Genomic DNA, 15,692 nt, shown 5'->3' on the forward strand with positions numbered 1-15,692 from the left:
GACGAGCAGAGCATGTACAATTTATTGATAACCACATCCTGGTGTACTCTAGTGTAGCAACTAGCAAGCAAACGATTCTATGTCCTATGTATTGGTCCCCTATGCTTTTTACTCGTAACGTGGCAAACAACCATAATAAAAATATGGTACATTTTTTATAATAACGAATATATATAAAATGTAGAGAAATGCTTTAGAATAATACCTTTTTAGTTTTTTTTTCCAAAATTAACACATATGTTTAAATGTTTTTTTTGTTAAACATGTTTAAATGTTCGAATAGTAGCATTATTATCAATTTATCTTAAATATTAAAATTAATTATAATTTGTACTTAACCATTTTAAGAATTTTTGTGAAACTTTGGACGATGTTTGCGCTGACGACGAAATTTCCATCAACATTTCTTTTTTATGTATTAATTACGTTCTCAGATTTTAAGATTCTCGGCGTAATTCTTATGACTTTTAATCGAGGAATCAGACAATTTTGTTATGAATCTGTTTGTGGTTCTATGGTTGGTGTGTATTTATTGCCAAAGTAGGGTTTGTAGTTTTTGGTAATCTATTTGTTGACTTTGTTGATGTAGTTCTTGGATGTGATTGAGATTCGTTCTAGGTTTGGGATCAAAGATCTTTGGAATTTAGTTGGTAGATCTCTGAATGAGTTTGATTTCTTTTTCTATTAGTTTTGATTTGGTCACTGGTTTTGTGATTGGTGAACTATTCTATAAAAGAGGAGAAGAAATCTTGGAACTTGAAGACTTTGTGGTGGTTTTGTTTTTGGATGAACTTGATTTGGACAGATTTGTTGTTTTGTTGATTAAAGAATTAATGGGTTTTGTGGAATTTGTTGGTTTTGTTCTGGAATTGAGCTTCTTGAGCTTGGATTCAGTCTTAGTCGTGTTAGAAGAAGATTTGGTGGACTTAAGTTTGCGAGACTTACCCATGGAGGTGGTGGCGAGTTTATAATAACTCTCTAATTTACATGTTTTAGACACCCTTTTTTGTCCATATTTTGCATTATATATACCCTTACCTTAGCATTTTTAGGTCATTAACTGTAGGAATTTGCATTTAGACCATTTAGGGTGCTGCATTGTTGCATTTGTGCATTTTGAATGAAAACATGTGCTTAGGAGCCTAAAATGAGAAAAACGAGGTCAAACCCGAGCATATAGCCGAAGGAGCGATTTTGCAAGAAGAACAGTCCGAACTTCAACCCGATCAAAGAGGATCTAAAAGTAGGAAGAACAACCCGAAGACCTACCCGAGGAACTACCCGACTAGATCCTCTTGCAACGCCTCGAGCAGACCCTCGGGCAGGACTGAGCAGCTAGGATAAAGGGGTTTCCGTATATAAACCCCCCCTCTTCTACCTCTCGCCGAAGGACGCCGCAGACACTCACAACAGAGAGCAAGAGCTTCTGAGAAAGAGATTGAGCGACTCAAACACTTTTTCTACTTTGTTAGGATTCGATTTTGTTTTCTTCTGGTATTCTTTCTAGTTTTTGATTCTGCACTCTACTACTTTTATCCTATTTTCAATACAATGAAATGTTCATTCATTTGTGTTTTTATGCTTTCTATCATGAGATCTGAGTAGTGAAATAAAGTTTCTAGGTATAGGATAGACAAATATGTGTTCTTGATGGGTTAGGATGTCTTAGCTTGAATGTTTATTATATATAAATTTCCTTCTAGATTGATGTTCTTAATGCTATTTTTGGACCAACAGGTTGAGACTAGATCTACGGTGTTTTGTCATCGAGATATGTTGTTGAAATGCTTGAATCAATCAAAGATAGATATTTGCTCACTTAGCCTAAGAGATTAGATCTGTAAAGAGTTTATTGACAATAATGAATCGGTTCGTAATGCCAACTTGGTCATGTTTCTCCAACGAGAGTTGGGTAAAGGAGTGACCAAGGTTGATTGTTTCCATCACAAAAGTGTTTTAGCAAGATTTAAGGGATTCATTGTCAAGGGAATATTTACTTGAGGCACGTAGGACATCCCAAATTGGTCAGGAACACTTATGATTCAATTACCTTATCCTTAGGAGCTTTCTTATCTTGATTGTTTAGCTTTATTTTATAACTCGACCCCTTACCCGAACTGGTACTCGATCACCAGCTTCGTGTATACCTTCGAGCTGTTCATCTTTGTGTTCTTGATTACCTATGTCACCCGATTATCCACTCGATCATGTACTGGACTGCTTGCATCGAGTGCTTAGGTTGTGTGGTTCTTGCTCTTTTATTTACCTTTGCTTATTTTAGATTGTTAGATAAAACCCCCATTACTGCTTGGCTTGACTTGCTTGTTGTTGATTGCATCATATTTACTAGCATAACAACCATTTGGATTGATAACCCTTTGTTCTACAACTGCAAAGGGAATTGATACCCTCGGTGAAAATCCTGTTATTAATTTGGCGTCATTGCCATTTGGTTAAATTTTGTTTGCTACTTTTAAGATTTTAGCACTTGCTAGATCAAGTTCTTTTCTATACATTGGTTTGGAACTGTCTTGTTTAGTTTTGTGTTTGTTTGATTTGTATTTCAGGAACAACCCAAGTACCCACCCGACCCGTCACTCGATCACTTGGATCAAGAAGACCTTCATGTACTCACTTGGTTAACTGATTGTGCATGCAAACACGATCCAAGGGTAGCCAACACTTGAGTCCTTTCATTGAAACCATCGACAGACCAAGGTTACTCCGTCAGCAACAAGTCCAGCAACCGCAACCAACCACAATTGAGGAGAACATGAATAATCAGAATGGCCCACCAGCTCCTCAAGAGAGGACCAACATAGGAGCAGGAGATGCACCATCTACTCATACTGAAAGATATGGTATTGTGCCACCAGCTGTTCAAAACAACAATTTTGAGATCAATAGTAGTCTCATATATACATGATTTAGAGTAACAAGTTTCATGGCCTGCCAATGGAGGACCCATTGGACCATGTAGATGAGTTTGATAGGCTCTGTAGCCACACAAAGATCAATGGAGTTAGTGAAGATTGATTCAAACTATGGCTGTTCCCATTTTCTTTGGGTGACAAGGCACATATTTGGGAGAAATCACTTCCCAAGGAGTCTATTACCACATTGGAAACATGCAAAAAGGCATTCCTTGCCAAATTCTTCTCCAACTCCAGAAGTACAAGGCTGCGAAATGACATCTCCAGCTTTGTTCAGAAAAGCAATGAGACGTTCAGTGAAGCTAGGGAACATTTCAAGGGATACACAAGCCGATGCCCGCATCATGGATTCAGCAATGCTTTGTTGCTAAGTACACTTTACCGCGCTGTAGTCCCTAAGATAAAGATGTTGCTGGACACCGCTAGTAATGGAAATTTCCTCAACAAAGATGTTGATGAAGGTTGGGATCTATAGGAGAACTTAGCCCAATCTGATGGGCACTATAATGAGGAGTATGATCGCACAATACGATATTCCAGCGAGGATGATGCCAAGTACAAGAGAGACATGAAAGCCCTCAATGACAAATTGGGAAAACTCCTCAACCAGCAGCAACATGTCCATTCCATCTCAGAGGAAGACCAGTTTCAACAACAAGATGGGGATAATGCTCAGCTAAAAGATTTGAACTACATCAACAATCAAGGCGGTTACAATAAAGGGTACAAAAACTACAAATCAAACCCGAATCTCTCATACCGTAACCCGAACGTTGCAAATCCTCAAGACCAAATATACCCCTCCGCATTCCAAGGGAACCAAGGACCGCAAAAGCCTTTTGTCCAATACAATCAAGACTATGCTCCAAAGTAGCAGTACCCTGGCAATTATCACCAACCAATTGCACCACCTAGATTCCCACCACAACAAGGATCACAGAACCAATCACAATAGGCTGACCTACGTGGATTAATTCAGCAGATGGTACAAAGTCAAGCATCAACATCAATGGACAACGCCAAACGATTCACAGATATGAGCAACAAGATCGATTCTGGATACAACAACCTGAATGCTAAGTATGATTCTCTCAATACTAAGTTGAGATACCTAGAAGTCCAACACAACGTCCAACCAACTCCAAAACTCGGCCAGCTTCCAGGTAAAGCTATACAGAACCCAAAAGACTATGCAACTGCCCAGGCCATCTTTCTTGAAGATATTGATGATTACCTCACTGAGGACAGTGATGTTCAAGATGGGGAGGATATAGATCACAGTAGTATGTATGAGCACCAATATTATGTATCCGAGTATGAACCCGATCCTTCACTCGGGGTGACTGATCGAGTTGATGATAGAAAACTGGTTTTAGAATCGCTAACAGATGCACCACTCGAGGCTGAACCTGATGACATACCCAACAATGGTGATCAGACAATCCATCGGGTAGACGTTCAAATGACGAATCAATCACAAGTTCCTGAAGCTGAAGAAGGGGAATTAGAGGAAAGATTCAGAGTAGCTCTTGATATCCAATTAGAGGCGCTTGCAGAGCGTATGTCCAAGCGAAAAGCCCCACCTCCTAAACTCTTGCCCCCACACGTTCTTCGAGAGAAAATCATTAAGGAGACAGCTCAGTTGGAGATCAAAGTAAAGGAAGCTATTAAGGAGATTGGAAATGCGATTCTGAGGAGTGGAGTGTGTTTAGATCCTGAACTGCGAATCAATGAGAAATTGGAGGATCCCGACTCTTTTACTTTGCCATGTTCAATAGGCCTTCGGATCTTCAACAACTGCTTGTGCGATTTGGGAGCTTCGGTCAACATCATGCCACTTTCAGTTGCCAACAAGATGGGTTTCAGTAGTTTTAAACGAAGCAGCCTGTATTTGGTCCTAGCTGATAGGAAAATCAAGCACCTAGTTGGTATCTTGGAAAACTTGCCTCTCAGGATCGGAAGAGTGGATATCCCTACCGATTTCATGATCCTTGACATGGATAAGGAACCAGAAGATCCACTTATCCTAGGAAGACCATTCTTGGCAACAATAGGTGCAGTGATAGATGTAAAAAAGGGACGGATCAGCATTGAGAATGGAGAGCATTTCAAAATGGAATTTGACATCAAGAAAGAAATAAAAAGGCCAAACATTGATGGTCAGGTTTTCTCCACTCAGACAAAACCAAGAAAAATCAAGCATCGCCAAGGAGTTCATACTACACTTGCTGTGGAACCAGGACAAGACAAGGAAAATCGGTTGAATCAGTCTGTTTCAGTAGAGAGGATTTCAGAACCTCTCCCTCCCAAATTTATTGCTTGAAGAGCATGAACAGTCAAGCTTAGTGACTTAAAACAAACTCACTTGGGAGGAAGTCCCAAAGGTATCTTTTACTCTATTTTAATTTTAATTTATTTATTTTGTTTTGTTTAGTTTGGATTTTACAATATTTTTATGTTTTTTATAAGTTTTGAAATAAAAAAAATGGAGATTTTGGGGAACCCGAAGCTCTACTCGAATCAGTACACGACGCGCCAAATCGTGTTTCCACTCGGGTGGCGAGTGGAGTCCGAATTCCACAAACCCTAGTCCAATCTCGATGAAGCCCAAGTAGCCAACCTCCCCTATTTAAGGAGCCTCAACTCCATAACTTCACAACTACATAAGTTCTCTCTAAACCCTAAAACTCTTTGTTTTCCAAACTTCTTCTCTCTCCCCAAACTCCCAGATTAACCAATGGACTCAACTTTCGCAGGCAACGACGCATGTCGACCAGCTCGTAAAACAAGTTCGATACATTCACCAAACTCCGCAACTAAACTTACGCAGGTTACGACGCGAGGTTTTGGTATAACACTAGTTCGGAGAAGTAGGATAATGCGGTTATTGCTCCCGTTCTCTAGTCAGCACTTGGTGATCAATTCAAGCACATGCATTAAGATAAAGATGTCCCAAAAGAACTCTAATATAAACCGAAAACAAGATCTAACAACCTAATTGAAGCGAACCTATGAATTCCCCTTGAATCACCCCATAAAACCCAACAAATAAAACTACACGCTCATGATGCAAAGAAACGACATTGATATTATAAAGTATAGCATCAAAAACGAATCAATAACAAAAAGGGGTTCAAAGGAAACTTCTCTATTTGTCACAAAAGTAACTTGATCCCAAAAGCAATGAAAGTATGAAATAAGAAGGAGTAGAAAGACATTGGTAACTTCGGTGATGGCTTCTAAGAGGAGGAGAGAGAGGTCGAGCTTCGAAGGCGGTAGAGGATTCTCTGGTCGTCTCTAGGTCGGCTGCTAGTGGCGTGGATGAAGAACTTAGAGGCACAAAGGAAGCACACCTCAAAACCCTAGGTATTAAGAGTATTTATAGGGTTTTGACTAGGTTTAGGGTTTGTAAGGGTAGAAACGTCTTCTCTTCTTAAGTGCAGGACAAGGGGCGGAGAAATAGGCTTCTAGACCGTGGAGCAGGTTTGGACTGGGCCGTGGTAATGGTCGCTGGTCAGGCCTTGGATAAAAGCCCATCGGCTGGATGCTTCTCTTCACGTCGTTTTATAACACGTCTTAGTAAGTCGGGCATATCTTCCGGATGAATGAATGTATTGACTTAGTTCCACTTCGAGGAGAAGTATGACTCTTTCAGCTTTCTATAGACACCAATAGCTTCAAAATATGAGTTCTAGAACGTCTTCAAAAGTGGCCCGTACTGTAAAGCTCTAAACTGTCCTGAAATGTATTATCCTTGTCTTTTGGTCCTTTTTGCTATAAAACCTTCTTTAAACCTGAAATACTTGATAATAGACCTTTTCTACCTGAAATCTCATCAAACTAGTCCTAAATGCATATGAAAACTATGGCTAATATGGGTAAAACAATAATGTTATCAAAGATCAAAGAGACAACATAATGTCAATTATTAACAATTGGATTCAAGTGTATGATAAGAATAAGCCTCGGTCGGATCTTATCAATCTTATCTGATAAACTTAGAAATCAGTGATTAAGTCAAACTCTGATAACATCTATACAAAGATGATACACAAAGTTTTAAACCCTATTTTCCTACTGCAAGTGCACAGCAAAGAAGTAGTACTTAGGGGTCGAATCCCACGAAGACCAAGTTTTACTCTATGGTTCTATTGGTTCAATTTCAAGCTAAGACAATTCAAATTTGGGTTTGTTTGGTAACAGTAACGCGATTAAAACGGTATAAAAAGGCAATAAGCAAAACACTAGATCAGGGGTAATTCTCGGGAATTTCAGAGATATCAACTAAACAACTATTCAGGGCATAGATTAAGTACCAGTCTAGAACTCAAACATAAATATAAACTGATCCACTGTCGTGGTATCAATAACTCTATCTGATCGATTCTGTGCGGAAACGCGGAGCACATGCTCAGACATCCGGAGCACATGCTCGGCGGTCCATAAACCCTAAACTGTCGTTTGAGCCCAGAATCGCAGACAAGCACTAAAGAACAGGAATGATAAGTTCACAAATCACCTACACATCAACTTTCGCAGGTCTAGGATAATTTGCCCACTAATGTCTTTTCTAGCAACCTATTACACTTTTGATGAATAGATAAACCTAGAATCATAGATTGGGTGATCAAATCAACCTAAGCATTAAGTCTAACAATAGTGAAGACAATCGATTATATAAAGCCCTATTTGTGTTCTGTTGCTAACCCATGAAACCCCTTTTGAAACCCCTAATCTAGCAAAGAAAACTACTCAGACATAGAGAAATGAATAACCAACATAGATGAGAAATTCAATAGCATGAAAATAGAAAAATCACAAGGGTTCAAAATATGCTTCACGAGGTAGCCGCCCTTCTCCCTCTCACAAAAGCGTCGCTCAAAAACCAAAAGAAAAAGGTATATCCATCTCTCCTAAAAAACCTAGGTTAAATAGCATACAAGTAGAGAAAAATAAGGAAAGATTCCAAATTCAAATCTCCCTATTAAAAAGCGATCTCAGCCCTCTTTCTCTCACAAAGGATCGCCTAAAATAAGGGGAATTAGGCAGGGAATCGGCGCCTAGATGCTTGCCACGTGTCGTCATGAAACCGTAGAGTTGGGAGCATGTGCTCGGAAATCGGGAGCATGTGCTCCTGGGTCTAAAATCAGCTTTTCTGCTCCAATTCAACTCCTTTCTGCTCTGATTGCTCCTGCTGTTCCAATCCTTGCTTTTAGCTTCCTAGCCTCTCATTATAACCTGAAAAGGACTCAAACAACTACAAAACTATCAAATAAACGGGGTCAAAGTGAGTCAAAACCGTAACATATCAACTCCCCCGGACTTAGATCTTTGTTTGTCCTCAAACAAACTCAAACCAAGCGCCAAGAGAGCCAAGGTGGGAACTCGCAAAAATCTCAGAAACCGTGAGTAGACCATGACCTGCAGACCACATGTGTTAGAACAAGCTATACCGATAAAATTCTCCAGCAAACATCTCCAAAACCAGAACCATAATTGGCAATCAAACCCAGAAAAAGATCACTTTCCAGACAAAGACTCTTTACATTCAATTAAAATTGGCGTGAGCTTCTCATTAAGGGCATTAAGCTAGTGAAATCGAGGCTTGGTAGATAAAAGGCTGTTTTAATGGTGGAGCTATAGAGTGTTCAGGAGTTACCATTACTTCGAAAGAGATGCAGGATATCGCACAAAATGGTAAGGGAGAGTGGACTCATTGATGTCCACAACCTCTAATCACTCTCCTCTTCTTATCTTCTCAAACTCAGCCTCTCTTTTCTCCTCAGGGTACAACGCATGCTCGGGGGTGTGTAACACTAGCTCTGGTCCCTTTCCATCATCCTTAAACGTTTTTTTTTTTTTTTTTTTTTTTTTTTTTTTGATGAGACATATGAAGGATGATGGGGGATCTTCTTCTGATATTGCCCCAGGAGCATGAGGACCGTATCCTAGGCTCTCTCTCTGCTCAAAACAACTCGCGGACTCGGATTTATATAATTTTGGAGCAGGTGCTCGCTGGGTTGGAGCACGTGCTCTGTCCGTCCGGCATTTTCCTCTTTGGTTCTCCAGCAAGAGCGAGTTAGAGATTGTTTCAGCCCTGCTCTCCCCGACCGTTTTGCACATAGCTGCACAGAATGAGAAAACAAAAATACAAGTGCAAGTGGTTTAAAAGGAGGTTAGGCTCGGGGTGGTACTAACTTAAAATGAGCTAGCTATTCAGGATCAGCAAGATTGGCAAAATGAATAAGAAGTCCTGAATATGTGACACGTCCCCTATCCTAATGCCCAAAACGAGAAGAATTTAAATCCGGTTAGGTTCCAATAAAGTAGAGTCTAAGTCTTTCCGGTGAAACCTTAATGGGATGAAGCTTTTCTGGCCAGGAGAAGGGTCCGAATGTGAAGAGGTATTAGCTCGTCTCTGTACTCTTAGTTCTGCAACAATGGTCACTAGGAAAAACGGTCAAACTCACAAATGGTTAAAAACATCACAGATTTCGGTCCTAATTCCCACAAGTTTTGGTTCGACTCACATGACAAACTGACTCAATAAAAAGAAAAATAAAGAAAACAAATTTCATAGGTGACCCTCCCCCGGACTTACTTCACACCGTCTCCGGTGTGAAAATAAGCCAAAGAGAGACCTAGACAAGAAGAAAAATAAAGATAACAATAAAAATAAAAAGAAAATAAGGCGGATAGGACAATGATGGTGTGTGTAACCGCGATCAGGCGTCGGAATCGTCTGGGCTTGGGTCGGCGGCGGTGGTGGTGTGGTGGCAGCAACCGCGAGATAGTGCCGTCAGGATCCTCCGCATCATGTTGTTCTTTTGCTGCGACTCGACCATCCATCTCCTGGGCCTGGTGGGCCTGGTGGGCCTGGGCCTGAAATTCATTAATCTTACCTGGCCCAATCGCTCTTCTCTTTTTCTTTGGTTCTCAGTTCGCCGAGCATGTGCATCGGGTTGCTCGCGTCCTGCGAGCATGTGCTCCGCGTCTTCTTCCAACATTCCTGAAACCGAAAAAATAAGAAACAAATCCTAAAAAGAAAAAGAAAAACTCAGCAATATATACCTGGTGGGTTGCCTCCCACCCAGCGCTTGTTTTAAGTCATTAGCTTGACTCGAAAGCTCCTTAGGCAATAGGAGGGTCGCCTAGGGCGAAGGTTTCACCCCTTTCGTGCTCAGAGGTGGCAAGATATGGCTTCAGCCTCTGTCCATTCACCACAAATTCTCCTCATTTTGTGTCCAGCAACACAACAGCCCCATATGGTCTAATCTCCTTGATGGTGAAGGGTCCGGACCATCGTGATCTTAGCTTTCCGGAAAACAGTTTCAGCCTAGAGTTGAACAACAAGACTTGATCATTAGGAGCAAAGGTCCTAGTGAGGATCCGCTTGTCATGGTAGGCTTTGGTACGCTCCTTGTAGAGTTTTGAGTTTTCATAGGCGAGGTGCCTAATCTCCTCTAGCTCATGCAGTTGCATCTTCCTCCTTTCATGGGCGCTCTTAGTGTCAAAGTTCAGCATTTTCACTGCCCAAGCAGCCTTGTACTCTAGCTCAACAGGAAGGTGACACGCCTTACCATACACCAAGTGAAACGGTGTAGTCCCCAGGGGTGTTTTGTAGGCGGTTCTATAAGCCCATAGAGCCTCATCTAGCTTCAAAGACCAATCCTTCCTTGTTGTGTTCACTGTTTTTTGCAAAATGCTCTTAATCTCCCGGTTAGAGATCTCAACTTGGCCGCTTGTTTGTGGGTGGTAGGGGGTGGTGACCTTGTGCCTCACTCCATTCTTCTTGAGAAGACTCTCAAAGACCTTGTTAATGAAATGCGATCCACCATCGCTAATGACTACCCGTGGGACACCAAACCATGGGAAAATAACCGACTTGAACATCTTGAGCAAGGTATTTGCATCATTATTGGGGCTGGCCAAAGCTTCTACCCACTTGGACACGTAATCGACAGCCACCAATATGTACTCATTGCCGAATGAGTTCGGGAAAGGTCCCATGAAGTCAATTCCCCAAACATCAAATACCTCAACCTCCAAGATGAAATTCTGAGGCATTTCATTCCTCCTGCTGATGTTCCCTTGTCTCTGACATGTGTCGCAAGTAGAAACGAACCGCTGCGCATCTCTGAACATGGTAGGCCACCAATAACCCGCTTGAAGAGCTTTGGACACGGTTTTGAAAGTAGCAAAGTGTCCAGCATAGGGTGAGCTATGGTAATGAAACAAGACTCCAGGAACCTCCTCCTCAGTCACACACCTCCTGAAAACACCATCCGAGCAATGCCTATAGAGGTAAGGCTCATCCCAAAAATACCGCCTTATGTCTTTTAGGAACTTCTTCTTCTTGTTCCCCACAAACTCAGTAGGTTCTTTTTCTGCTGCTAGGTAGTTTGCATACTCTCCAAACCAAGAAAAAATCAGCTGTTTGTTAGTATCGATTGCCTTGCACGGGGTTTTCGGAGCATGTGCTCCCAGGTGGAGCATGTGCTCGGCGGGATCAAAGGTGCCGATCGAGTAAACATGTTCTTCAGGAAGGCTATCATCCAAGGGTAGCTCTTCTTCTATCCTCATTCTTGACAAGTGATCTGCAACTCCGTTCTCAATACCCTTCTTGTCTTTAATCTCCAAGTCAAACTCTTGAAGCAACAAAATCCAACGGAGTAGCCTTGGTTTTGCATCCTTCTTGGTCAGTAGATACCTTAATGCTGCATGATCAGTGTGAACAACCACTTTGGAACCAACAAGGTATGATCAGAACTTCTCAAAAGCAAACACAACCGCTAAAAGTTCTTTCTCGGTTGTAGCGTACTTGCACTGAGCCTCATCCAAGGTGCGGCTGGCATAGTATATCACGTGCAGCTTCTTGTCTTTTCTCTGTCCCAGAACCGCTCCCACGGAAAAATCACTCGCATCAGTCATGACCTCAAAGGGAAGGTCCCAATCTGGCGGTTGTACAATCGGAGCGCTAACCAAGGCTCCCTTGATCGTGTGAAACGCTTCCAAGCAAGCAGAATCAAAATCAAACTTCACTTCCTTACACAACAGCTGGGTAAGTGGTCTTGCTATCTTGGAGAAATCCTTAATGAACTGTCTATAGAAACCGGCGTGGCCAAGGAAACTGCGGATCCCTTTTACCGAATTAGGCGGTTGTAAACTCATCATCACCTCAACCTTGGCTTTGTCAACCTCAATCCCCTTTTCAGAAATCTTGTGTCCCAGCACTATCCCATCTCTGACCATGAAGTGGCATTTCTCCCAATTCAGCACCAGATGTTTGTCTTCACACCGCTGCAACACCCTGCACAAATTAGACAAACAAACGGAAAAGGAGCTCCCGTAGACGGAGAAATCGTCCATGAAAACTTCCATTATATCCTCAATCAGGTCAGTGAAAATGGACATCATGCATCGTTGGAAGGTCGCTTGTGCATTGCACAAGCCAAACGGCATTCTGCGGTAAGCAAAGGTGCCGTAAGGACATGTGAATGTGGTCTTCTCTTGATCGTCGGGATGGATTGGGATCTGAAAGAAACCTGAATAGCCATCTAAGAAACAGTAGTAAGGATGGTTAGCCAATCTCTCAAGCATTTGATCAATAAACGACAAAGGAAAATGATCCTTACGGGTCGCAGCATTAAGTTTTCTATAGTCTATGCACATGCGATGTCCCGTAACTGTCCTAGTAGGAATCAACTCATCCTTATTATTCTTAACCACTGTAATTCCACCTTTCTTAGGGACTACATGAACTGGACTAATCCAGGAACTATCAGAAATAGCATAAATTACACCCGCATCTAGAAGTTTCATTATCTCTTTCTTAACAACATCCTTTAGATTCGGGTTCAACCTCCTCTGATGTTCTACCGAAGTCATTGATTCATCTTCTAAATGTATCCTATGCATACAAAGATCTGGTGAGATTCCTGGGATGTCATCTAGTGAATACCCTAGAGCATTTCTATACTTCCTAAGTTCACAAAGGAGCAAAGCGGTCTCTACATTGTTTAGTTCAGAGTTCACTATCACGGGGTATGTAGAGTTAGGACCTAGGAACGCGTACCTTAGCCCGGCTGGAAGTGGTTTTAGCTCTACCTTTGGAGCTCTTAACTCGCTCCAAGGACCGTCCGCTGACTTCACCGGAGCATGTGCTCCGGAATCCGGAGCAGGTTATCCCTCGGCGGATTCCTCCCCTGATTGGTTCTCATCGTCTAGGCTGGCGTAAGCTACCAGTTGCTGGAACCGTGTACCTGCATCCAAAATGCGTGTAAAACCATCAGCTTCCTCATTCAAGAATCCATACTTACCCTCTGCCTTTGTCAAGGCAACCTCCAACGGGTCGAGAGTGAGAACTTCATCGGTAACCTCATCTGCAACCTCTGAACCATCATCAACCACAAAAGTCTGACCATCTATCATAGGTTTCTTGAGCAGCTTATTCATCTCAAACCTTGCTATCATATCCCCCAGCTGGAGATCGATCGCTCCCCCTCGCACATCTATAATCGCACCAGCTGTGCATAAGAATGATCTACCTAAGATCAGGGGGTCACATGGTTCTTCTTCAAGTTCCAGAACCACAAAGTCTGCTGGTATAAGCGTGTCCCCTATCTGGACATGTAAATCCTCCAACACTCCTATGGGGCGCTTGGTGGATCTATCCGCGAATACTAATGAAATCCGTGTAGACTTGAACTTCGTGTATCCCAGCCTTTTAGCCACTGAATATGGCATAAGGTTCACACTGGAACCTAGATCACAGAGGGAGTTTGCAAAAATCGTTTTACCGATTCTCACGGATAAGCCAAATCGCCCTGGATCATCTCTCTTCTTTAGCACTTTGTTTTGCAGCACAGCACTGCACTCTCTTGAAACCATCATCACGTTCTCTTCCTCTGACACTCTCCCAGAAACTAACCCTTTCACATATCTCTTCAAAGCAGGTATCATCTGAACAGCATCAGCTAGGGGTAGTTTTACCGTCAATTCTCTCAACATCTCCTTGCACTTTGCATCCTCCAAATCCTTGCGAGATTTCTTAGGAGGAACAGGGTAAGGAACCCTAGGGGTGTACACGCGTGCAGGAGGTACCTCAGAAGGAACGGTCTGATCGGGAGTCGGGAGCACGTGCTCGCTGGATGGGAGCACATGCTCGCCGGATGCTTCGACTTCTTTTTGACTCAACGGTGGAGTCTCAGCAGCATGTTGAGGAAGGTATTCTTCAGCAATACCCTTGCCCTTGTCAAACCTAGCGGATGGTGCTTCTCTAGGGGGTAACTTCTTTCCTCCCCTTAGCTCAATCGCATTGACATACTCGTTCCGCGGGTTTGCTTCCCCTTTTCCGGGCAGAGTCCCAGGAGTTCTTTTCACGGCTTCAGCAGTCTGTGCAACCTGAACATCGAGCTTCTTCACATGTGACATTACTGCCTCATACTTCCCATTAAGGTCATTGTACATGGTATCGACCTTAGCGTTGATTTCCACTGAAGCTTTTTGTTGATTCACCAAGAGTTGTTGCATCATGTTTTTCAGCTCATCCTGAGAGCTGCTAGCAGATGAAGGTCCCAACTGCAGGTTGGTGAAAGGCAATGCTTGCTGAGCGCTTGTATATGCCTGCTTGTTCCCCCCTTGGAAACGGTTTTGAGTGGGCACAAACTGTTTGCCTTGGAAGTTGTTTGAGAAGGTTTTCTGATAACTCATCTGATTCTGAGCTCCTTGCTGCGGATACACCTGATCCTGAGGATTCTCCACGTTGGTGCTTCTGTAGGACAAATTCGGATGGCTTCTGTAGTTCGGGTTGAAACCCCTGTTCTGCACAAAACCTTGCCCACTCACATAATTAACCTCCATCGATTCATCATCTCCATCACAAATCTCCTGAGCTAGCGGCATGTCTCCGGTCTCATCGACAAAATGGACATTTTTCTGGCTCCCCTTTAGAAGAAGGTTCACCTTGGCTGTCAACTCGTCAATCTTTTGCGTATCGACACTGTTGACCTTCACGGACCTGTCATACTCAGGAGCCTTGTTGCTGGAGCTTGCAGCTAGGTTCTCAATCAACTGATATGCTCCTTCCTTAGACTTTGTCATAAAATCCCCATTGCTGGCCGAGTTGAGAGCGTTTCTGTAGTCCCAATTAACTCCATCATAGAAAATGCCCAGAATCTGTTCATCACTGAATCCATGGTGCGGACACTCTCTACGGTACTCTTTGTACCTCTCCCAAGCCTCGCAGAAGGCTTCTCCAGTGTGTTGTTGGAACGATGAAATCTTGTTCTTCAGGGCAGCGGTCTTAGCCTTGGTGTAGAAATGGTCCAGAAACGCAGATCTACACTGTTCCCATGATTTCAGAGACCCAGGTGGCAATGACTTCAGCCAACGTGAAGCTCTATCCGCAAGAGAGAAGGGAAAGAGCTTGCACTTCAAAAAGTCTGGTGGTATCCCATTTGAACCAGTGGTGCTACATATCTCCTCAAAATTCTCGATGTGGTCCATCGGAATCTCAGCTGAGAGACCGTGAAATAGGTGCTGCTTCACTAGAGAGATCATCTGTGGCTTGATCTCAAAATCTTGTCTCGGGATGGCGGGAGGAACAATCGCCGCTCGGTAGGTGTAGAACACATGCGGTTTGTCCTTGTCCCCAATGGACGGTTGTGGCGGCGCGGCTCTTTCGTGTTGAGCACGGAGCAACTGCCCCAACTGTTGTCGAAGTTGCTGCAACTCGGCAGCCATATCCTCATTGTTTCT

General features: G+C 42.8%; 2 non-coding genes and 1 pseudogene across 2 annotated transcripts; 1 reads left to right on the top strand and 2 right to left on the bottom strand.

Annotated features, from left to right (window-relative positions):
• Positions 1-3,177: 3,177 nt before the first annotated feature.
• Positions 3,178-3,284, bottom strand: LOC147925547 (small nucleolar RNA R71). The gene has a single exon (XR_015585532.1). It is a non-coding gene; the product is annotated as a small nucleolar RNA R71 (small nucleolar RNA).
• Positions 3,285-10,064: 6,780 nt separating this feature from the next.
• LOC147925548 (uncharacterized) lies at positions 10,065-14,468 on the bottom strand (annotated as a pseudogene).
• A 655-nt stretch (positions 14,469-15,123) lies between these two features.
• On the top strand, positions 15,124-15,230 carry LOC147925549 (small nucleolar RNA R71). The gene has a single exon (XR_015585559.1). It is a non-coding gene; the product is annotated as a small nucleolar RNA R71 (small nucleolar RNA).
• The last annotated feature ends 462 nt before the right edge of the window (positions 15,231-15,692 follow it).

The sequence above is a fragment of the Camelina sativa genome, chromosome 16 (assembly GCF_030686135.1).
Source record: "Camelina sativa cultivar CO46 ecotype springtype chromosome 16, ASM3068613v1".
In the NCBI taxonomy this organism is placed as follows: Eukaryota; Viridiplantae; Streptophyta; class Magnoliopsida; order Brassicales; family Brassicaceae; genus Camelina; species Camelina sativa.